General features: G+C 48.8%; 1 protein-coding gene across 4 annotated transcripts in view; it reads right to left on the bottom strand.

Moving 5' to 3' along the window:
* PLCG2 (phospholipase C gamma 2) overlaps positions 1-21,291 on the bottom strand; it is a 161,294-nt gene that overhangs the window by 118,989 nt on the left and 21,014 nt on the right. Inside the window, exon 1 of one of the 4 annotated variants that reach the window (XM_060650046.3) lies at positions 17,443-18,978. The exons of the other annotated variants lie outside the window; for them this stretch is intronic. The gene's annotated coding sequence lies outside the window, so the exon portion shown is untranslated. Of the gene's footprint in view, positions 1-17,442; positions 18,979-21,291 lie in introns of those variants that run through there. 4 annotated transcript variants of the gene reach the window in all.

Raw genomic sequence — 21,291 nt, 5'->3', positions numbered from 1 at the left:
GGTCTGTGAGTTCAAGCCCCGCATCGGGCTCTGTGCTGGCAGCTCAGAGCCTGGAGCCTGCTTTCGATTCTGTGTCTCCCTCTCTCTCTGCCCCTCCCCTGCTCATGCTCTGTCTCTCTCTCTGTCAAAAATAAATAAACATATAAAAAAAAAAAAAAAAGAAAACATCCATTTGTATTCGCATGGATAAGTCAAAACCCCTCAGTGCAACGTGGTATTCTGAATGGATCCTGGAACAGAAACAGAACGCTCGTGGAACAACTGGGAGAATCCAAATAACGTCTCCAGGTGACAGGTGCGTTATCAATGTTAATTTCCTGGTTCAGACAAATTCATCAAGTACCATAGGATAGGGGAACGCGGAAGGAGAGAACTCTGTGGGAACCCTGCTAGCCTTGTAGCTTCTCTGTAAATCCAAAATTATCCTAAAATTAAAAGTTTCTCTTGAAAAAATACGGAGCAGGAAAAATTTATACAAATGATAACAATTTATTTAAAAGACACAAACCAACCACCAGGGGTACCGTGATTCCAGGTAGTCCAATATATGAACAGTGTTAAACATCAAAGACAAGGGTGCCCGATCACTTCACAAAATGTTATTTCTGGGAGAAATGACAGAGGCTTTATAGCTGTATCTCTGATGTTTAATTTAAAAAGGTCTCAGGGCCCCTGGGTGGCTCAGTTGGTTGAGCGTCAGACTTCGGCTCAGGTCACGATCTCGCGGTTAGTGGGTTCAAGCCCCACATGGGGCTCTGTGCTGATGGCTCAGAGCCTGGAGCCTGCTTTGGATTCTGTGTCTCCTCCTCTCTCTCTGCGCACCCCCCACCCACCCCCCTGCCCCCCCGCCCCCAGCTCATGCTCTGTCTCTGTCTCTCAGTAATAAAATGAATGTTAAAAAAAATTTTTCTAAAGGTCTCAAGCAAACAGGATGAAGAAAATGCTGAGCTGGTTAGAACTGGGTCACTGTGCATAGGCAGCATTTATATTATTTTCTATGCCCTGCTAGGTGTGTTTGAAATATTTCATAATTTAAAAATTCAAACACCGGGGCGCCTGGGTGGCTCAGTCGGTTAAGCGTCTGACTTTGGCTCAGGTCATAATTTCGCTGTTCGTCAGTTCTGACCCCACAGTGGGCTCTGTGCTGACAGCTCAGAGCCTGCTTGGGATTCTTTCTCTCTCCCCTCTCTCTTTGCCCCTCCCCGACTCACACTTTCCCTCGTAAAATAAACAAACTTTAAAAGTAAAGAACTCAAACACCTATTAAAATAGTCAAAAGAAACAAAAACTCACAAATAGATGAATACCAGAGAAGCAGAAAAGGGCAGAGCAGAAGCACATCCCTCATCAACGTTAAAACCTGGATTCTAGAATTCCCTGTCAATTCCTGGTCTGGCAACATTTGAGAGATTCAATGTTCACGAGAGAATTCATTCAACGATCCCCCTAAAGCCAGGCTGTAGTTGTTGAGATACAGCCTCACCACGGGATGTCGGGACACCATGTATTAAAACGTGCCCTGTGCACACCCGGGAAGTCCTCTTCCAGAGGCCCATCCTGCAGAAAGATCAGCACTGGTGCACAAAGAGCCAGGTACAGGGGGTTTCCATCCTGCCTGGCGGGCAGCCGCCCTCTGGAACCCCCTTCAGCCATCGAGAAAGAATGTAGCAGGCCTGTGTGTCCGTTACAAGGCGGCTGCCCAGAGGGGAAAAGGCAAGCTGCAGAATACACCTCATGCGGTCCTGTTTGTATTTACAAAACCATACATGAGGTACCTAAGTGTGCACGTATACAGGTGGATAGACACGTAGGAAAGAGGTTTTAAAAGTACACTAAGGGTTGGGGCTCCTGTCTGGCTCAGGCGATGAGGCAAGCAACTCTTGATCTCAGGGTGGTGGGTTCGAGCCCCACGATGGGTGTGGAGATTACTTTAAAACAAAACATTTAAAAAATACATTCCTGGTTGATATCGGTTACCTCCAGGATTTGGGGGAAGGAAGGAAAAAACATTTTTCCAATTCTCATATTGCTTGAATTTGTTAAACAGGTATTATTTATTAACAAAAGGGCAAGAACGAGGCCCATTTGTCTGTTTACAGTGACCAAAAAAAAAAAAACCCAAAAGCCAAAAAACAAACAAACAAACAAAAAGCAAGAAACAAAAAACCTGGAAACATAGTGAAGATACAACAGGTGAATTGTGGTTCAGCCACACAATGTGGGTTATTACGAAATCAGTCAAGAGGGTATATTAGACTATCTGCATCAGGTGAATTGAAAGAAATTTCCTGAACAATTATTCAAGTGACAACAGCAAAATGCTGCAGAGACGGTCAAACCATAAAGAAAAGCAAAGAAGCCCCCTGAAGAGAGAAGGATGATTGGGAAGACAAACATGGGGCTTCTAGATTTGAGTGAAAGTTACATGGCAGGTCATCTTATAATTATTCATTATACTGAAAAACCTGTCACTTCAAGAAAGTAGCTGGAAAACACAAAATAATCCATACAGCAGAGTCTCTATAGTGGCCACATGCCCACAGCTTATGGGCCTCATCTCCAGCCACTCTGCTCCCAACATCCTCCCTGCCTTCCCCCCCACCCCCCCACCAAACACAGCAAATGTGCTCTGGCCACAGGACCTTGGCACTTGCCATGATTCAGAACCCATTCTCTTGCAGCACTTACTCTTCCCTCTACATATGCCACACTGCCCTGGTGCATCTCCAGACTCAAGCCAAGTGTGAACAGAACCAACACAAACAAATAAGAAACCAAAACTGTGGGCTAGGTGGCAGGAGGCCTCTAGTGATGAACCCCTAGACTCTGGCCCTTCTCAGTTCCTTTTTTTTTTTTAATTTTTTTAATGTTTATTTTTTAGTTTTGAGAGAGATGGAGAGCAAGCGAGCGAGCTTTGGTGGGAGAGGCATCAGACAGAGAGGGAGACACAGAATCTGAAGCAGGCTCCAGGCTCCGAGCTGTCAGCACAGAGCCTGACGCAGGGCTTGAACCCACGAACCCTGAGATCATGACCTGAGCTGAAGTCGGATGCTCAACTGACTGAGCTGCCCAGGTGCCCCAAAATGTTCTTTTTCTAATTTTTAAAAAAAAGTTTATTTATTTTTGAGAGAGAGAGAGAGAGGGAGAGAGAGAGAGCAAGTGGGGGAGGGGCAGAGAAAGAGGGAGACAGAATTGGAAGCAGGCTCCAGGCTCTGAGCTGTCAGCACAGAACATGACAAGGGACTCAAACCCATGAAAAGCACGATCGTGACATGAGCCGAAGTCGTATGCTTAACTGACTGAGCCACACAGGCGTCCCCACTCCCCCCCCCCTCCTTTTTTTCTTAAATCCAAGATTTGGCAAAGAGAAGGAATGCAAATTGAAAGGAAAGAACTTCACATTCATTGCAACCTTCCACATAACACACCCATCCCCGGGCAACGAGAAACGTCACATCTATCCGTCTTCACGGCAGACTCTGGAAGGCCAGTGCTGCACAGCCAGCTTACACAAAGGAACAGGGTCCCAGGTGAGTTTTATAACCTGCACGAGGTCATCCCAGGAGATCTTCCCAGGATCCTCTCCAGACCCCAAAGACCCACCGATCACAACTGTGGCTCATACAAAGGAGGAAGCACCACGTGACAACTCAGTAATAAAAATCATGAAAATCCTCCCCAGTCCACACAGATTTTAGAAACCATTGGCTGGGGAACTGCATCTGGCAGCCGATTTGTGTTGTCAGGTCAAGATTATGTTGTTTATTTGTTCAACTGAGTCAGTCTTTAATAACAATGAAACTTTACAGGAACGACCTATGTTTTCAGCCTCACATCTGCTGACCCTGGGCCTGTAGAGTGGGGTACGATTTGCCCACGCTTTACCAGGCATGCGTGGGCCCCCCACTGACCACAGTTCCCACCCATCCTGGCGTCTCACCCATCCTACAGCCTGTATGTTTTCTGAGACCCTGTCTTTCCACTTATTTGGGTCATTGGGCCTTGTATCCTACAGTAATGGAGTTTCTGTTCCCTCCTCTGGAACAGAAGAGGTTGGATTTTTAAAGCAACAAATGGAAGTTTTTTTTTTAAGTTTTTAAAAATTTCTTTTGAGAGAGGGAGTGAGCACAGGAGCATGCAGGGGAGGGGCAAAGAGAGAGAGGGAGAGAGAGAATCCCAAGCAGACTCTGCACGGTCAGTGCACAACCGTGAGATCCTGACCTGAGATGAAAGCAAGAGTTGGACACTTAACCAACTGAGCCACTCAGGCGCTCCAATAAATGGAAGATTCTATTCTCGGGTCTGAAAACTTAATTGCAGCTATGCAGAAGCAGTCGGTGCTCTAAATGTCAATTGACGTAGCAGACATTAATTGACGAGGCGCCCTCCCTTGCACACCGTGAAAAACACTGGTGAGTCTTCATTTCAGCATAAGGTCAGCAAGGAAGTGCATCCTTACGCCCCACAAGCACAGTGACAGAAAACCCGTGGAGCACGAGGCAATTCCTCATGGGAACTAAGGAGGCTGAGTGCAGAGACAAGTTCTGGGCCAAGTGTCCTGGCTTCAGTTATCACATGGGTTGTCTGCAGACTCCAGCAGTAAAATCCAAGACTCCCAAAGGGATATGGGAAGAAATTTAAAAAAAAAAAAAAACAAAAAAAACACACCAACAACCCAAGAGTTGCTCAAAATGGTCTCAGGCTGCCTTGAAAGATGTACTGGAAAAATCATGGCAAAGCTCTTCCAGCCAAGTGGCTTCAGGAAAGTCACGCTCCTTTTTGGGATTCCATTTCTTGCTCTGGAACATGGGCATAGAAGGATTTATAACCAAGGACAGAGGTTAACAAGACCACTCAGAGGGCACAGTTAGTAAGTGGCTTCTCCATCCATCACCACCACCATTTACTGAGCCTATTATCCTAAGTGCTTTTTTATAAATTAACATTTAATTCTGAAGCATCTCTATGGCATAGGTCTTACCGTTGTTTCATTTCCACCAATGAGACAGAGGTATGCATGATGAAGACCTGACTTCAAGGTCACACTGGCAGGTGCAAAGCAGGGATATGAACCTATCAAGTCCGTCTTTGGGGTGCACCCTTTGGCCATGACGCTTACTGGCCCCTGCTACCTGTATGGACACACAGGTTGTACTGCCACCTTTATCTGTCCCCTCCGTGTGTGAGCTGGGATTCTAGAGCTCTGCCCCTAGCAGGGGGAAAACAGGTCTCCAAAAAGGGATGAAACCCACAGACCCCAGAGGTGAAACAGAGAGGGGGCAGGAGGACTCTGGGGCAGGTAGCTGAGTGGGGGATAGTGTACCTCTCACCATGGTGGGGAAAACGGTGCAGGTTTTAGTGGGCAAGGCCTTGGGGTGCCTGGCTGGCTCAGTCAGTGCAGCATGTGACTCGATCGTGGGCTTATGACTTTGATCCCCTGTTGGATGAAGAGATTACTTAAAAATAAAATCCTAAAGAAAAATAAAGGGGAAGGCCTTAATATTTTTTTTTTTTTTTGGCAACACTTTCCAAAATTCCATTTTAGACAGGTTGAGTGTGAAGGACTCACTAGATGCCCAAGGAGAGAGAACCTGGAGATGGCTGGACACTTCTGGAGCCCCTTCTCCAAGCTCAACGTTCCTCTCGTTCCATGACTTTTCCTGAGAACCCCGCTGTAGCCCCGGTCTGAATCCCACGCCCTTCCCTACGATCCCACAGTGCCCTGCATGCACCGTGCTAGGATCTCCCCCTTGTCTCACTCTCTGCCCACTTCCACAGTGAACCCTGATGGCCAGGGCCTCACTTCACTCAACTCGGGGACCGCGACACCAGCAGAATGTCCGGCACATGGTCGGGGCTCGGTAAGAATTCACCCAGCAGACCAAGGAAAGGCACCTCAATGGAGACCCACATTTGGGGGGGATTCGTTTCCCAGGACTGCTCTAACAGACGGCCGGCAATGTACTGGCTTAAGACAACACTAACGTCCTGCCTTCCAGCCCTGCATATCGGCCTTCCAAAATGGGTGTCCATAGACTAACATCGCTGTGCTCCTTCCAGAGGCTCCGGGGAGAATCTGTTTTCTTGCCTTTTCCAGCTTTCAGAGGCCGTCTGCATCTCGTGGCGGTGGCCCCTCCTCGATCTTTAGGGCCAGAATCGTTCCATCTCTGATCCTGACCTTCTGCCTCCCTCTTCCAGGTTTAAAAACCGCTGTGAGAGGACGTGGGGCCCAAGACCAACACCCAGGATCATCTCCCACCTGTGGCTCCTTAACTCAGTCACCTCTGCCGTGTGAACTCACACATTCACAGGCTCCGGGCACTAGGACAGGGACACCTTTGGCGGCCATGGTATTCTGCCTACAGAGGGAGTCAGCGTCCAGTGAAAGGGGAGGTCATGGGGAAAGACAGAAGGAGATGTCACACAATGGGAACCCACATGGTGACCCCAGTCATGGGACAGGTTGCCCTTTCTCAGCACCGGAGTGGTTTCTTCATTTTAACAGGTATTACTGGATTTGGATGCCCAACCTCCAACACGCCCCATCGCCTCACAAACACAGCACAGGAGGAACAGGGAGGAGGGCCCCAGACTGATCCAAACAGGATCCCAACAGAGGGTCTGGGAGCTGAGCCCGGGTTTGCTCCCCCGAGGAGGCTGGCCGTGGTCTCTGACCCTCACAGCTCTGGGGCTTGTTTGGTGCCGAACCACATTAAAGCAATCGTTTGCAAACCTTAAATACAAACCCACAGCAGGCAAGAAGCGCGTGCCTCAGAGAAAGCAGGGGCAGCACAGCGCTCTGGCTGTGCTACGCCTGGACGCCAGCCTGGAGGCGGCTCACACACTCTCCAGCCTCCGCGGAGGAAGACAGAGGACGCCTCTGCAGCAGCCACCCCAGACACAGGGGCTCACGACCACCTGCCCACACAGACCCGAGCTCCAAGGCCCAGCCCCAAGGCGGCCCGAATGCCCCACGTCCCTAAGTCCAATCAAACGTCTGTCTGAGTCAGCGGGTCAGAAACCTACAGGTGAACAGAGGTCCTATCATGAACCACGGTAACAAAAGCCTAGCATGCCAGGCTTCCTTCGGGGGCTGTAACAAATTGCTACAAGCTTACTGGCTTACTCTCTTCCAGTTCCAAGGCCACAGTCACGCGGGGCTAAAACCAAGGTGTGAGCAGGGTTGGCCCCTCCTGGAGGCTCGAGGGAAGAGACTGGTTCCACCCGTCCGTGAGCAGCCTGGCTGGCTGCACTCCTTGGCTCGTGGCCCTTCCTCTACTGCTGCTTGTTTCCTCTGGCCCTCCTGCCTCTTTCCTGTTAAGAGCCCTGGGAGGACACCAGGCCTGCCTGGACCATCCAGGATGATCTCCCCATCCTCAACTTAATCACATGTGCAGAGTCCTTTTGCCAATCAGGTAACACATCTTCAGGTTCCAGGGATTAGGACGTGGACATCTTTGGGGCCATGCTTCACGCCTACCCTATACGCCTCTCCAGTGACCCGCAGGCAGGAGTGGATTATCTCAAAGATGGTTTTCTACCTAATGGAAACAGGCACAAGTTCTGGGACAAGGAAAGAGAAGAAGAAGAAGAAAAAAAAGAAGACAATCCCCATTTGCAGCTTCCCTACCATGTTTCAAATGCAGTACAAGGTACTTTGCATACACACTGGCAAGTCTGAGCTCATCTTTGCCGGTTAACACGGGGGAAAAACTGTGGCTCAGAGAGCTTAAGGAACTTGCCCAAGAGCACACAGCCTGCACATGCAAGATCTGGGATTTGAACTCAGGCTGGTCTAGCTCTCATTGTGCTGCTCTGAAAAAACAAACAAACAAACAAAAAAACAACAAACAAACCTAAACTAAACTAAAAAACCAACTTGGATCTTCTGGAGGTATTTTTTTCTTTGGATCTCAAAAAGTTGTTCACAATAAAACCTTTCCTTTTGGGTACCAAAGTATGCAAAGCATTTGCCGCAGCCCCCACTGGCCTGGGGCCTGAACAGAGAAAGGTCTATTTTGGAGCGTGTGCTCCAGTGATCTGCTCACTTGGCCAAAGGCTCACTACCGGCTGCACAGGTTTTTTTTTTTTTTTTTTTTTTTTTTTTTTTTCTACAGAGGCCACTTCCTGAGGCTCAAATGAGGCAACGGGTACGTCTACCCAGAAAGACTAGAGCCAGACTCACAGCAGGACACAGGGCTGAGCAGATCAGAGCCCCAGGACCCACCTCAAAACCAAACCTGCCCATCTCGGCAACGGCTGCCCGTTAGCCGGTCGCCAAGACGCACGGTACCCGAGCCCACGACGAAGGCAGAAGCCATGAAGGCTGTCCTTTTTGACTCTTTTATTCACTCATCCACGTTATCTGCAAGGGCCCAAGCTGGAAACTCCCATATCCGCCACTACGTTTTGGATGCCGTTTGTCACACAGAAACAGCCAACCGAAACCATCGTCGTTACCAGCAACAACCACCACCATTTTACGAAGCACCTGCTGTGTGCCAGGAATTCTAACCACTCACAGAAGTTCACTGAATCCTAACCATCCAATAATGTGGGTACAAGTTCCCCCCGTTTGACAGAAGGGGAAACTGAGGTGCCCTGAGTCACCCATTAGGAGACTAGGGTAAAATGGAGGGCTACAAATGACCGCCACTCCACGCCAGAAAAGAACGGACCACCCATACCCCCAACAGCACGATGAGCCCCGAGAAGGTTACGCTGAGCCCAAGAAGCCAAACACACAAAAACACATACCGTGTCATTCACGGATGTGAAATTCTAGAACAGAAGAGTAAGCTGAGAGTTGTAGCAAGCAGGTCAGGGGATGCCTGGGGAGAGGGTACTAACTGGGACAGGACGGAATTTCTGGGTTGATGGACGTGTTGTCTTGATCAGGGTGATGGGTATGTATGCATCAAAGTGTACTCAACTTCATACTTAAAATGCGTGCGTATCATTGTATGTAAATTATACCTCGATAAAGGTCATTTGAAGTTTAAAACAAAAAAATACCAGGTACATCTTCCAGCTCCCAGAAGATCAAAATCCTCAAAGATGAAATTCAATAGCATATATATATATGTATATTTTTTATGTTTATTTACTTTTGAGAGAGAGAGAGACAGAGTGTAAGCGGGTGGGGGCAGACAGAGAGGGAGACACAGAATCCAAAGCAGGCACCAAGGTCCGAGCTGTCAGCACAGAGCCCAACGTGGGGCTCAAACTCATAAACCGCAAGATCATGACCTGAGCTGAAATCAGATGCTTTACCGACTGAGCCACCCAGGTGCCCTGAAATTGAACATCTTTATAGAAAAGCAATCAAATTCCATTTTGGTTCCAGTGATCCCTGGATGGTAGGCCATGGGAGAGATTTTTCTTTTATCTGTGTTTTTCTGTATTTTTCCAAAGTTTCGACAATGAACATGTATTCCTCTTGTACTGCAAAATAAAACCACACAGAGGTACCTGGCTGACTCAGTTGGTTGGGCGTCCAACTCTTGATTTCAGCTCAGGTCATGATCCCAGGGTCGTGGGATCTGGCTCCGTGCTGAGCTTAGAGCCTGTTTAAGATTCTCTCTCCCTCTGCCCCTTTCCCCCACTTGCACACGTGCACGTGCGCGCACACACACTCTCTCTCTCTCTCTCTCTGTCTCCCGAAAAGAGAAGGGGGAGGGGGAGGGAAGAAAAGACCTGTAGCCCATGTAATTTTCAAAAACTAAAATAGCAGGGCATCCGACCGGCTCAGATCATGATCTCATGGTTCGTGGGTTTGAGCCCCGCATCAGGCGCTGTGTTGACATCTCAGAGCTTGGAGCCTGCTTGGGATTCTGTGTCTCCCTCTCTCTCTCTGCTCCTCCTTCACTCACTCTCTCTCTCGGTCTCAAAAACAAACATTAAAACTTTATAATAAATAAAAAACTACAATGGGACACAGTCCAGCCTTCCTGAGGTAGCCCAGGTGACTGTCAGGTGACTGTGTCCCGCAAGGAAAGGTAGAAGAGCACTGGACAAGGAGTCAGGAGATGCACCTGGCTGGGTCTCAGGCTTCCTGGGTGCTTGGGCCCAACCATTAGCTCCTCTGAGTCTGTCTGTAAAGGGGACTCATGAGTCCTCCTGCCAACTCTGCCTTGTCATCTGGCTCTGGAAGGGACACAGAGCAGCCTCCCCCCACCCCATGCACCCCCTCAAAGCAGCTTTCAGCCCCACAGGGGATTAATGTCACATACCCAAGCCTTGTCATACCCCAGCAAATCCTAGAGGTCGGCAGACCAAGTTCTGGACCCCAACTCTGACCCCAACTCGCTGGCTGTGTGGCCTTGGGCGACTCACTGGGCCTTTCTGAGACTTGGCTTCCTCAACTGTCAATCAGGAGGTATATTATAACCCACTGTAATGGTAGGGGAGGGGAGGCTGGGAGAATGAAATGAAATGATGCTACTGGGAATGCCCCTAACTAGTATTAGTTTTTCCTTTTCCTTTCAAGAGTCCCCCACCAAAACTTTAAAAAATACTAGGACTTCCCGCTAATTTATGGAAGAGGAAGCAAACCTTCCCCATTCATGTTCCATCTAAACACCAGCCCCCATGCCTTCCACCCTCCTCCCTGACATCAGGGTGATGGGCTAGGCACCCCTCGTCTTCCCTGGAAGTTCACAAGGAGCACGTCACAGAAGCTACTCCAACCATCCCCCACTGCCTGTGAGTGCCAACCAGGCCTGCCACGTGTGACGAAGGCTGTGCCCGGATGAACGGCTCCGGCTTGGTGGTCGCCCAGGCCCTGCGGGCCTCCAGAAACACAGTCCTCTCCAGACACATGGTTCCTGAAGCAGAGGCCCCCAGAGCTCTGTTTCACTGCAGCCAAAGGGTATCCCTGGCCCCAGGCAGGGGAAGAACGATGTTCGCCCCCTCAAACAAGTCTGCAGTACCCAGACAGGCCGGCCATGGCGTGGGGCACGATGGCACAAGAGATTAACAGGGACATACACCTGATGCGGAGACGGGAGGGGCTGACTGGAGCCATCGACAATCTAAGCCAGAAACGCCCTCACCAAGGAGGAAACCAAAGGCGACACAGAGGGTGGAAGTGACCTGAACAATTGTGAGAGCTCACACACCAGCTCACTGAATTCTCACTGCAACCCTATGAAGTCAGTACTAGTCTCCACACTTCACAGATCAGAACCCAGGCCACAAAGAGGAAGTGACTGAGCCCAGGTCACGTGGTCGGAAGCAACAGGGAGATGACAGCCGGGTCCCTCTTTCTTGCACCCTCCCTCCCAGACTCGGGACTTCTCCTTTGAGTTCTTGACCTCAACCCCAGCGGTTCACCTAACCCCTCCCCCTCCCCCCCAATAATAAGAAACCTAAGACCAGACGCTCTATGACAGCAGGGAGTGTGTCTGGATTTTGCACATCGCGGCCTGAGCCTGACACGTCGGGGGTCCTCGCTAAGTGTGTTAAGTCACAGAATCACCACGTATCCTCTGATATTCTGCACACACGTCTGACGTCTTCACGAAGAGCAGGTACACCGTGAGCACTTGTCTTTTACCAACAGCGTTTACTGGTGCTGTAGTCACATGAAACGCAGTTGATAAAGGGAGTTCAAAACCACTCCAGTGCCCTGCATGCAGGAGTGGACGGTGCCCCTCGAGATGACGACGAAGAATGAAGAAGGCACTGTGGGACACTGAGAGGCACGGTCATCACCCCTCACAGCAAGAAGAGGGGTCTGCCTCCCTCTCCTCGGATCTAGGCTGGCCTCGTGACCTGCGCCTTGACCAGTCAGATGAGGCAGAGGTGACAGCAGGTAAGTTCCGAAGCTCCCGTCTTCTGCCTCTTCGAAGGTTTCCCGGAGACCGCCACGTTAGGAAGTGGGGCCAGCCTCCCGGAGGAGGGGCCACGTGCAGAACAGAGGCCCCCAGCCAACAGCCAGTACCGACCGCCAGCTGTGTAAGCCGGGCGACTTGCGACTTCAGCCGGCCGAGGGCACCCGCACGGGAAGGCCGGTGAGAACCGCCCGTGGACCGAACAGAGTAAGAGATGGCTGCGGTTCTAAGCCACGAAGCTTGGGGGCAGTTGGTGACATGTCAGTCAACACCTGATACCCAAACCATCACTTGTCATCCACCACTGTGCGTTCAGCGCTCACCGCGTGCCAAACATTCTTCCGGTCACTCATGCATTAACTCCTTTAATCCACCCGACGTGATGACGTGGGCACTATTTTCCCCTCTTTCATTTAAATCCAAGTGAGTTAACATGTAGTGTAATAATGATTTCAGCAGAATTTAGAGACCCATCACTTACATACGACACCCGGGGCTCATCACAAGTGCCCTCCTTCATGTCCATCACCCATCTAGCCCCTCCCCCCACCCAATATCCCTCCAGCATCCCTCGGCTCGTTCTCTGTACAGTTTGCTTCCCTCTGTGTTTTTATCTTAGTTTTCCTTCCCTTCCCCTGGGTACATCTGTTTTGTTTCTTAAATTCCCCATGAGTGAAATCAGAATATTTGTCTTTCATGGACTTATTTTGCTTACCATAATACACTCTAGTTCTATCCACATTGTTGCAAATGGTTAAGATTTCATTCTTTTTGATCACCGGGTAATACTCCATTGTGTGTGTGTGTGTGTGTGTGTGTGTGTGTGTGTGAAATCTTTATCCATTTGTCTGTCAATGGACATTTTATTCTCCCCTATTTCCATGGTTTTTTTTAAGAGACTATTCTCCCCTATTTTCATGTTTGTTTTTTTTTTTTTTTTTTTGCGAGAGAGAGACAGAGACAGAGACAGAATGCAAGCAGGGGAGGGGCAGGCGGGGGGGGGGGGGGGGGGACACCGAATCCGAAGTAGGCTCCAGGCACTGAACTGTCAGCACAGAGTCTGACACGGGGTTCAAACTCAAGAGCCGCGAGATCATGAGCTGAGCCAAAGTCGGATGCTTAACGGACTGAGCCACCTAGGTGCCTCTATTCTCCCCAATTTTAAATTAAAGGGTAAACTAAGTGAAATGACTTACTCAAGGTCACCCACCAGTGAGCATTTGAATGCAGGCTATCTAGCCCATGCCCATGATCTTAATCTCCTACAAATAATAGCTTACATTTATTCAGCTTTTTTTGTCGTTGTTGTTGTTTTTTGGCTAGTAAAATTTTCAATACATTAGAGTCAATGAAATACATAAAATCATGATAAAATTAGTGTTGTGCTTATTTTTTACAAAATATGAACACTTTCTTTTGAAAAATGCATTTTCTTGATTCTTGCAGTATTAATCAAAATGAGAAATTAAAATATATGTTAAATATTTTAATTTAGGCTATGATTCAAAATTTTAATTTAGCTATATGGTATGCTAAATAAAAGAGTTTTTCAAAGCCAGCTGACATATAAATTAAATGCTGCCTCAGTCTTATCCCCAATGACTTTCTCTAGAATTCTTGTGCTTCTTATAAAATTCTATAATTTGTATGGAGTAAATACCAAAATACAGTATCAAATTGTTCTCAAATAAAATTTTTAAAAGAGCCGGGAGAGGGGAATTGCCCTACCATATATAAAAGTGTATGATACATCTTTGTAAAATTAAATACTGTGATCTTGGTGTTAGGTTAAGTACACAGATCAATGGAGTACAAATGAAAATCCAAATATTGTATAAAAAGGTGGTATCTTAAATCTGTACAGAAAGACTATATTATCTAGGAATCATCTTTCAAAACAAAACACTGTATTACTGAGGTAAAAAAAAAAATTACGTCAGTAGCTCAGATAATTTTCAATAAAATAACTTTCTAAACAAATAGAACCTTAAACAGATAAATAAACCTGAAATTGTAGAAAATAAATACAGACATTTATTCAGCTTTTTGGATGCTAGGAATTGCACCATGTACTTCACACAAATTAACTCACTAAAAATTTGCCACAATCCGCAAGGCAGCTCTGATTATCCTCGTTCTGTGGATGAAGAAAAAAAAAAGTCCAGAGACGTGAAGTCACTTGCCCAAGGTCACAGAGCCAGAGAGAGGGCACTTGAGGAGTGGGGCAGGGCGGTTCCAGTGGGCTGGTTCTTAACCACTACTCGCTATGTGCCTCTTTCCGTAACAGCAAAATCCTTGGAGTCTCCCTAATGGACACTTTCATTCTGCAGCCACACAGCTGTCTGCCTCCTGATCAACGGGGCCCACCTCTTTATCCAACACAGAGAACACACCAGGCACCCAACGTCCTACAGCTCACCTCCAAGCTTAATAAAGAGGCTAGAGCACCACTCGTAGTGTTCGAGCATCCGAAGAACAGAATCCGTGAACTGTAAATCTGGAGAAGGATTTCACGAAGAGTCCATGTGTTCTCAAATGGAGACAAGAAGATTGTGTTGATTTTTAAATGGATGTGATGTTCCGGTGTATGTGTGCATTTGTGTGTGTGTGTGCGCGCGTGCTCAAGTGTGCAAGCTCATGCCTGTGCAGAGGGGCATGAAGAACAGGTTACTATGGAGGCACCCACATGGCAGGGTCAGTGGCCCGGCATGGTGGGAGCGTGTCCCCAGAACCTCTGTCAAAGGAGTGAAGGGCACCCTCCCTTCCTACAAGCCTCCGGGCAGCACTGACCTGGACAATGGGAAGGAAACCACCCCCGACAGTCAGGGGGATGCATGTGCAGGCATGTGTTCACACTCACATGCACACACACACACACACACACACACACGCATGCACATGGAAAAGGAAGACTCCCCTTGAGCCTGCATAATAGTGAAACGATGACATTTAAAACACCTTTTTGTTTTTAGGGGAGGACAGATGCTTTACAGACAGTAATTCATTCCAACTTGCTAAATGCCTAGTGACCTAGGTTTTACTATTGTTCCCATTTTATCCACAGGGAGACTGAGGCCTGAAAGTGCCCTCCTCAGAGAGGCCCTTTGCTGAACATCCCTAAGGAGGGTTCTCCCCATCCCCCTTGAGTTGTCTTCATCAGGCAGGACAGCCTTCATCTTCCGCCTGGATCATCCCTCTCTTCCCACCAGCCTACAAGGTTCAGAGAAAGGACTTTGTCGGGGTCATTTGCCTCCGTTTATTAAGCACCCAACACATCCAGTACCTGTTGCCTTCTAGGCCCTGACTGCGGAATTGTGAAATGGGTAGAGAAGCAAAGAAACCCGGCTCCGAGAAGCCCCATCACCCATCCACGGAAGTCACAACTGGAATGTGGCCCCGGGCGTCCAAGGAACAGTGCCCCTCCCTCCCCCGTCATCTCCGGAGTAAGTCATCATTTCTAGCAAGGAACAAGGTCCCCGTCTCAGACTCGGTAGGTGGCCCCGTTCTTAGCCCCAAACTGGGGTAACCTTCCCAGTGCCGTCTCTGAAGAGTAACTTGAACAGCACTACAAGACGGTGCACTGATGACCTACGAAGATTCCCACCAAGATGACCCAGAGAATCCAAGGAGACACGTCCACAGACGCTGGAACACCAGGCATCAAAACCGGATCTCCCACAACGAGGTGGATCCTCAGTCTTCCAGACGGCTTTTGAGCCCAATGGCCTTCAAAGAGCAAGAACCGGCGAACAGGGTACGTGAACAGGAGGCAGGCAGGGGTGGAGCCACCCGGCCGTGGCTATTCTCAAGATGCAAATTAGGAAGCTGTCCAGGGTGGTCTCGCAGCCCCCAAAGCTTCCTCCTGGAGGGACACATCACCCAAGGACTCCATCGTCTGCCCCTGGCATTCAGAGCGCTCGGCCAAGCGTAAGCACCTTGTTGTCCTGTGGGGCCCCCAACCCGCTCAGGCCGAGCCCCCCCGGATGAGGGTCAGGAGGCTGGGAGGCCACACCCTAGCGTGGGCCCACCAGAGAGAGGAGAGACCCCTCCCCACTCCCTGTCCAGAAGAGACAGAAACTGCTCCCCCTTCAACAACCTCCTTCAGCATTAATGGTCATCGCAGGGACCACAGGCAGCTCATTCTAAGCCTTCTGAATTCCCGAACTGCTGACAATGACCACACATTCCTTTCCTAACTGGGAGGAGAGAAACACTTACAAACTAACCTCAGCAACCGGAAGGTTTCCGTCCTAGAAGGAGTTAGGTCAGGTTGAAATCATGACCGCGACAGCAGCCCGGGTCATAAAGGTAACCCCACGTGGGCATCGATTTCCCTGCAAAGATAACCCCACATGGGCACTATCCGGACAGGAAAGAAGGTAACACACTGTAAGCGTTATTTTGAGCAGCTGACATTTTCTGAGCACTTACTCCAGTCCAAAACCTGGGCTATAAACCCTGATGTGTATTAGCTCACCCCAACCGTAAGGGGCAAGGCCATTAAGATCCCCTCCGTAGAGACCAAGAGACGGAGGGTCAGAGGGGCTACATCAACTGCCCACGGTCACCGCAGCAAGGAGCAGTGGGCCCAGGACAGGAGCCTGGATCTTTGCTCCCTCTCATCTCCCGCTGAGCATCTGGCAGGGCGATTCCTGCTACATCCCCCCTTGTTGATACCGAAACAAGACTCTCACTCCTAAATGCTCTCCCTTGAAGACTATATCCCCATCCCCTGTCTCCGCTAAAACAAGCAGGTCCCCTCAGAAGACTTGATTTTCCACTCAGGGGAACCAACAGTGGACAGAAAACCAACAGCAGAGAGAACTTCCATCCCTGGATCTGACCCCGTTCCTCCCACTTTGTGTTCCAGCCCCAAAGTTTGGCATAAGCACATAGACCCTGGCCTGGGTTCCCCATCCCTTCCCTCTGTCTTTGTGGAGGGGACCCTCTACCAGAGCTGTTTTCTAGACCTCTGGATACATCCAAGCTCAAGACCCAGAGAGGCTGAGAGATGCCTCTGGCTACCATGGTCTCTGTCACTGGTGGACCCAAGTTGGCCACTAATTCTTCACCACTCTTGCCATTAGGGGATGGAATCTGCTTCACCACCCTTGAGGCTGGGCTGGCCTTATGATGTGCTTTGACCGAAAGAATGTACAAGTCACACTGTGCCAGTTTCAACCCCAAACTAGCCATGTGGAGGGAGGCAGAAAGAGGCTGCCGGAAGGAGCACCAAGGGGCAGGCAAGGGAGGAGAGCCTTGGTGGAAATTCCCACCCAGCCATCAGCTGAACTGGCTGGACTCGAGGACTCGAGCCAACGCCGCATAGGACCCATCACCCATCACCCAGCTGAGCCCTGCCCACATTCCCGACCCACAGAATTACTGTTTCAAGCCCTGTGTTGTGACACGGTTTGTTATACGGCAATAGGTAATTAAAGCACCATCCCAAACCGGCTTCCAGGCATCCACTTCTCCGAAGGAGACTGACATCGGGAAAGCCCTTCCTGTTCACAAGCCCTGGACCCCCACTCAGCAAAGCCATCCCCTAATGCTGATACCGCCCACAAAAGCACTCAATTAAGCCCGAGCTCAGGACCTCACATACCAGTGTCTATGCTGCACACCAACACACAAGGTAGACCCCAACGCTGTGTCCGTTTTACAGATACAAATACTCAAACGGGACGTCTGACACAGAGCAGCACAGCCGTCAGTCAAGCCCAGACTCGTCCAAATCCAACCTGCTCTTACGTGCCATGTCACGTGACCTCCACAGCACATCAACCACCGCAGGATCGCCCCCAGGAATGCAGACCCTTGCCCTCGGGGACACAGGTCAGATGCAGCTCTGAGCCACAAAGCATGCCAGCAGTCTGCAAAGCCAGACTGCTAGATCAGTTTGGTGGCCGTTTACTGGGCTCCCATCAGGTACAAAACCTCCCAGAGCACTCAGGGAGCAGGAAAACTCACCTTCATTTTTGTTATAAATGCATTCACGTCCATATTTAACCTATGTTTGCCCCTCCCCAGCAACGTCCATGAAATTAAAGATTATGTCTATTTTTCTCAACAACTGCCCTTGGTTTATCGATAAGGTTACTAAATGAATGAACGGGGGGGATGAATGAAGCAATGACAAATGAACACAAAGAGGTGACCAGTTAGTGGCCCCCACATGTGACCAGTCTGATAGGTACAGCCTGATGTGTTCTCCTGACCACACACCTCCAACACCAGCTCCCCAAAAGCATTTACTACTTTGCAGTAGAAGAGGCTAATGCTAAAGAAACGACCTTCTTCACTCTCAAACCTGAGGTCTGGCACCTCCTAGGACTGTGGAAGAGTAGGTGGAAAGTTCTGGAAGCAGGACTTTGTGTTGTGTGTTTCACCAAGAGACTTCCAATATGTGGCTTTTGTGGCAGGAGACTGTCTCTCAAGCCTGAAGAGGAAGCCAGATGCACACTCTCCCACCTGTCTTCTGGCTAGATCTGATCTTGTTCTTCTAGAATTCACAACCCTGGTCCAAGTGGTGTGCACCTCACAAAAGCAGAACCCGAGTCTCCCCGATGGATTGACATACAGTCTATCATTCATGGTGGTTATATTCTGTAAGGTCACCATCAACACTGAATTAGAAAATACTTGGGGCGCCTGGATGGCTCAGCTGGTTGAACATCTGACTTTTAATATTGGCTCAGGTCGTGATCTCACAGTAGTGAGATCGACCCCTGCATCAGGCTCTGTGCTGAAGGTGGAGTTTAAGATTCTCTCTCCACCCACCCCGCTCTCGTGCACTCTCTCTCTCTCTGAAAACAAACATTAAAAAAGGAAAAAAAAAGAATTAGCAAACATCGAACCAGTGCTTTTGAGGAAATACAGGGTTAGGCTCCTTCAAGCCTCTGGTCATGATATTTTTATCAAATGTTCAATATGTAACCTTGTTTTTTGTGTGTTTTTGTTTAAAGACACCTTATTTAATTATATATCATTGAGGGGTGCCTGGGTGGCTCAGTTGGTTAAGTGTCCAACTTCAGCTTGAGGCATCATCTCATCGTTCATGAGTTTGAGCCCCGCATCGGGCTCTGTGCTGACAGCCTGGAGCCTGGAACGTGCTTCAGATTCTGTGTCTCCCTCTCGTGCTCGTTCTCTCTCAAAAATAATAAATATTTAAAAAAATGTTTTTTAATATATATAGATCATTGATTCATTAACACTGAACTCACAACAGCACTGTGTACAACTCATGCCTGAACAAAGCTTATCTAAAAACCTAGTAATTTCTCCGTAAGTCGTATCACAGCCTTCTTGTGCTTGGGAACACCAGACTGCCCTTGGGGGGTATTGTAAACAACGAAAACACCCCCAAAAGCCCCAAACTGAGAATAAATTACCAGCGTAAGAGCAGGACGCCTGGGTGGCCCAGTCAGTTAAGCATCCGACTCTTGGTTTTGGCTCAGGTCATGATATCACGGTGTCGTGCTGTGCCGACAGCATGGAACCTGCTTGGGATTCTGTCTCCCCCTCTCTCTGCCGCACCCCTGCTCACTATCTCAAAAATAAAAATAACATTAAAAAAAGTTTAAGAGTGGACACAAGAAGGAAGCCAACTAGGAACACGCATGTCGGGTGACTCAAAAATTTTCCCTCCATGTCTACAAAGTATTACCAAAGTGCCATAAGATTTGGTTCAGGGGTTACCAATAAATTTTAGGGAGTAGGCAAATTTGGGACTATAGAATCCACAAACACAGAGGACCAACTGTGGATGCTGAGAGAAAGCAGCACCCTGGGCCACACGATCTGCTCTACAGATGAGGTCTGTGCAAGGAGACAGAAAGGAAATTCGACGGGCCGAGGAAAGATGAATGCCAGAGGCGGTTCGTGCTCCTGCTCCTCAAGGCCCTGGCCCCTTGGATTCCGTGAGTTATAGAGCCTTCTTCTCAGCCACACATTCTAGGAAGGCAGCTTCTGACCCCACCAGCCAGAAGACCCGGACTTGTGCGCTGGGCGGCGGTAACTGGGCCATCAGATACACTCTCTCCAGTCGGGACAGGGGAGGGACAGACGACTGGGAAATCAGCAGCCGGAGGGGAAAGGCTTGTGCCTGCGTACTCCCCAGTCAGCAGGCTGATCAGTGCCACCCAGCACGCAGGCCACCCCCAGAAGAACGTTCTACCAGGGCTACCCAGTAATTTGCGGAAGCCTCTGGCCCCGCGATCAGGTGTCACATCTAAATCTAGGACAGACGCCCAGGCAGATGGCAAAACCAGCAAACACACGTGATCCCACGTGTTCGGTGTCTGTGGGGAAGATGAAGCCACCTGTCCTCATGAAGCAAGATATGGATTTGCCATCACGATCACCATGGCAGCTGCCACATGGACAACACTTATGTTTCTCGGGGGAGAAGGAAGAGTGTGGGGATTATAAGGAAGTGGGTAATGCAAAAAAGGAAGGAGGAGGTATATTCCAGAGCTATGCTGTCCAATATAGCAGCTATGGCCAGATGTGGCTATTGAGCACTCAAAAATGAACTGGTCCAAACTGAGATGTTCTGTAGGGATCAAATACACACTGGATTTTGAAAACTCAGACCAAAACCAAAAATGTAATATATTACATGTAATAATTATATCATGCCCATGTTGAAATACTTTAGATATACACAGTTACATAAAATATAACAAAATTATTTTCACCTCTCTTTTTTCTCCATACCTTTTTTAATGTGGTGACTGGGAATTTAAAACTATAGGGGGACCTGGGTGGCTCAGTAAGTTAAGCTTCCAACTTTGAGGCTCGAACCCACAAACCGCGAGATCATGACCTGAGCCAAATCAGGCTCTGCGCTGACAGCTCAGAGCGTGGTGCCTGCTTCGGATTCTGTGTCTCCCTCTCTCTCTCTGCTCCTTCCCTCTCGCATTCTCTCTCTCAAAAATAAACTTTTAAATAATAGTAATACTAAAGCTATACACATGGTTGGCATTGGCAGTTCACATTTTTCTTTTGCACAGCACTGGTCTAGAAGGAGCCCAGTTCAGCTACAGAATGGAGAGGTGGGTGGGATGGGGGGAGAGCAAGTAAAATATCTGCTCAGATCTTTTGCTCACTTTTTAATTGGGTTTTTTTTGTTTTCTTACTGTTGTGGGTTGTTTTTTTTTTTTAATGTTTATATATTGTGAGCAAGCATGAGAGAGAATGGGGGAGGGGCAGAAGGAGAATCCCAAGTCAGCACAGAGTCCAACTTGGGGCTCGATCTCACAAACCATGAGATCAAGACCTGAGCCAAAATCAAGAGTCCAATGCTTAACCAACTGAACCATTCAGGCGTCCCCTTATTGTTGTGTTTTTGAGAGTTCTTTGTATATTTTGGAAACAAGCCCTTTATCAGCCATGTGTTTTGCAAACATTTTCTCCCAGTCTGTGGCTTGTAAGTTTTTAGAGCACCTGGTGA

This window comes from Panthera onca, chromosome E2, assembly GCF_046562875.1.
Source record: "Panthera onca isolate mPanOnc1 chromosome E2, mPanOnc1 haplotype 2, whole genome shotgun sequence".
Taxonomy (NCBI): domain Eukaryota; kingdom Metazoa; phylum Chordata; class Mammalia; order Carnivora; family Felidae; genus Panthera; species Panthera onca.
Note: the sequence above shows the minus strand (reverse complement) of the source record. Positions and strands in the feature narration are given on the sequence as shown.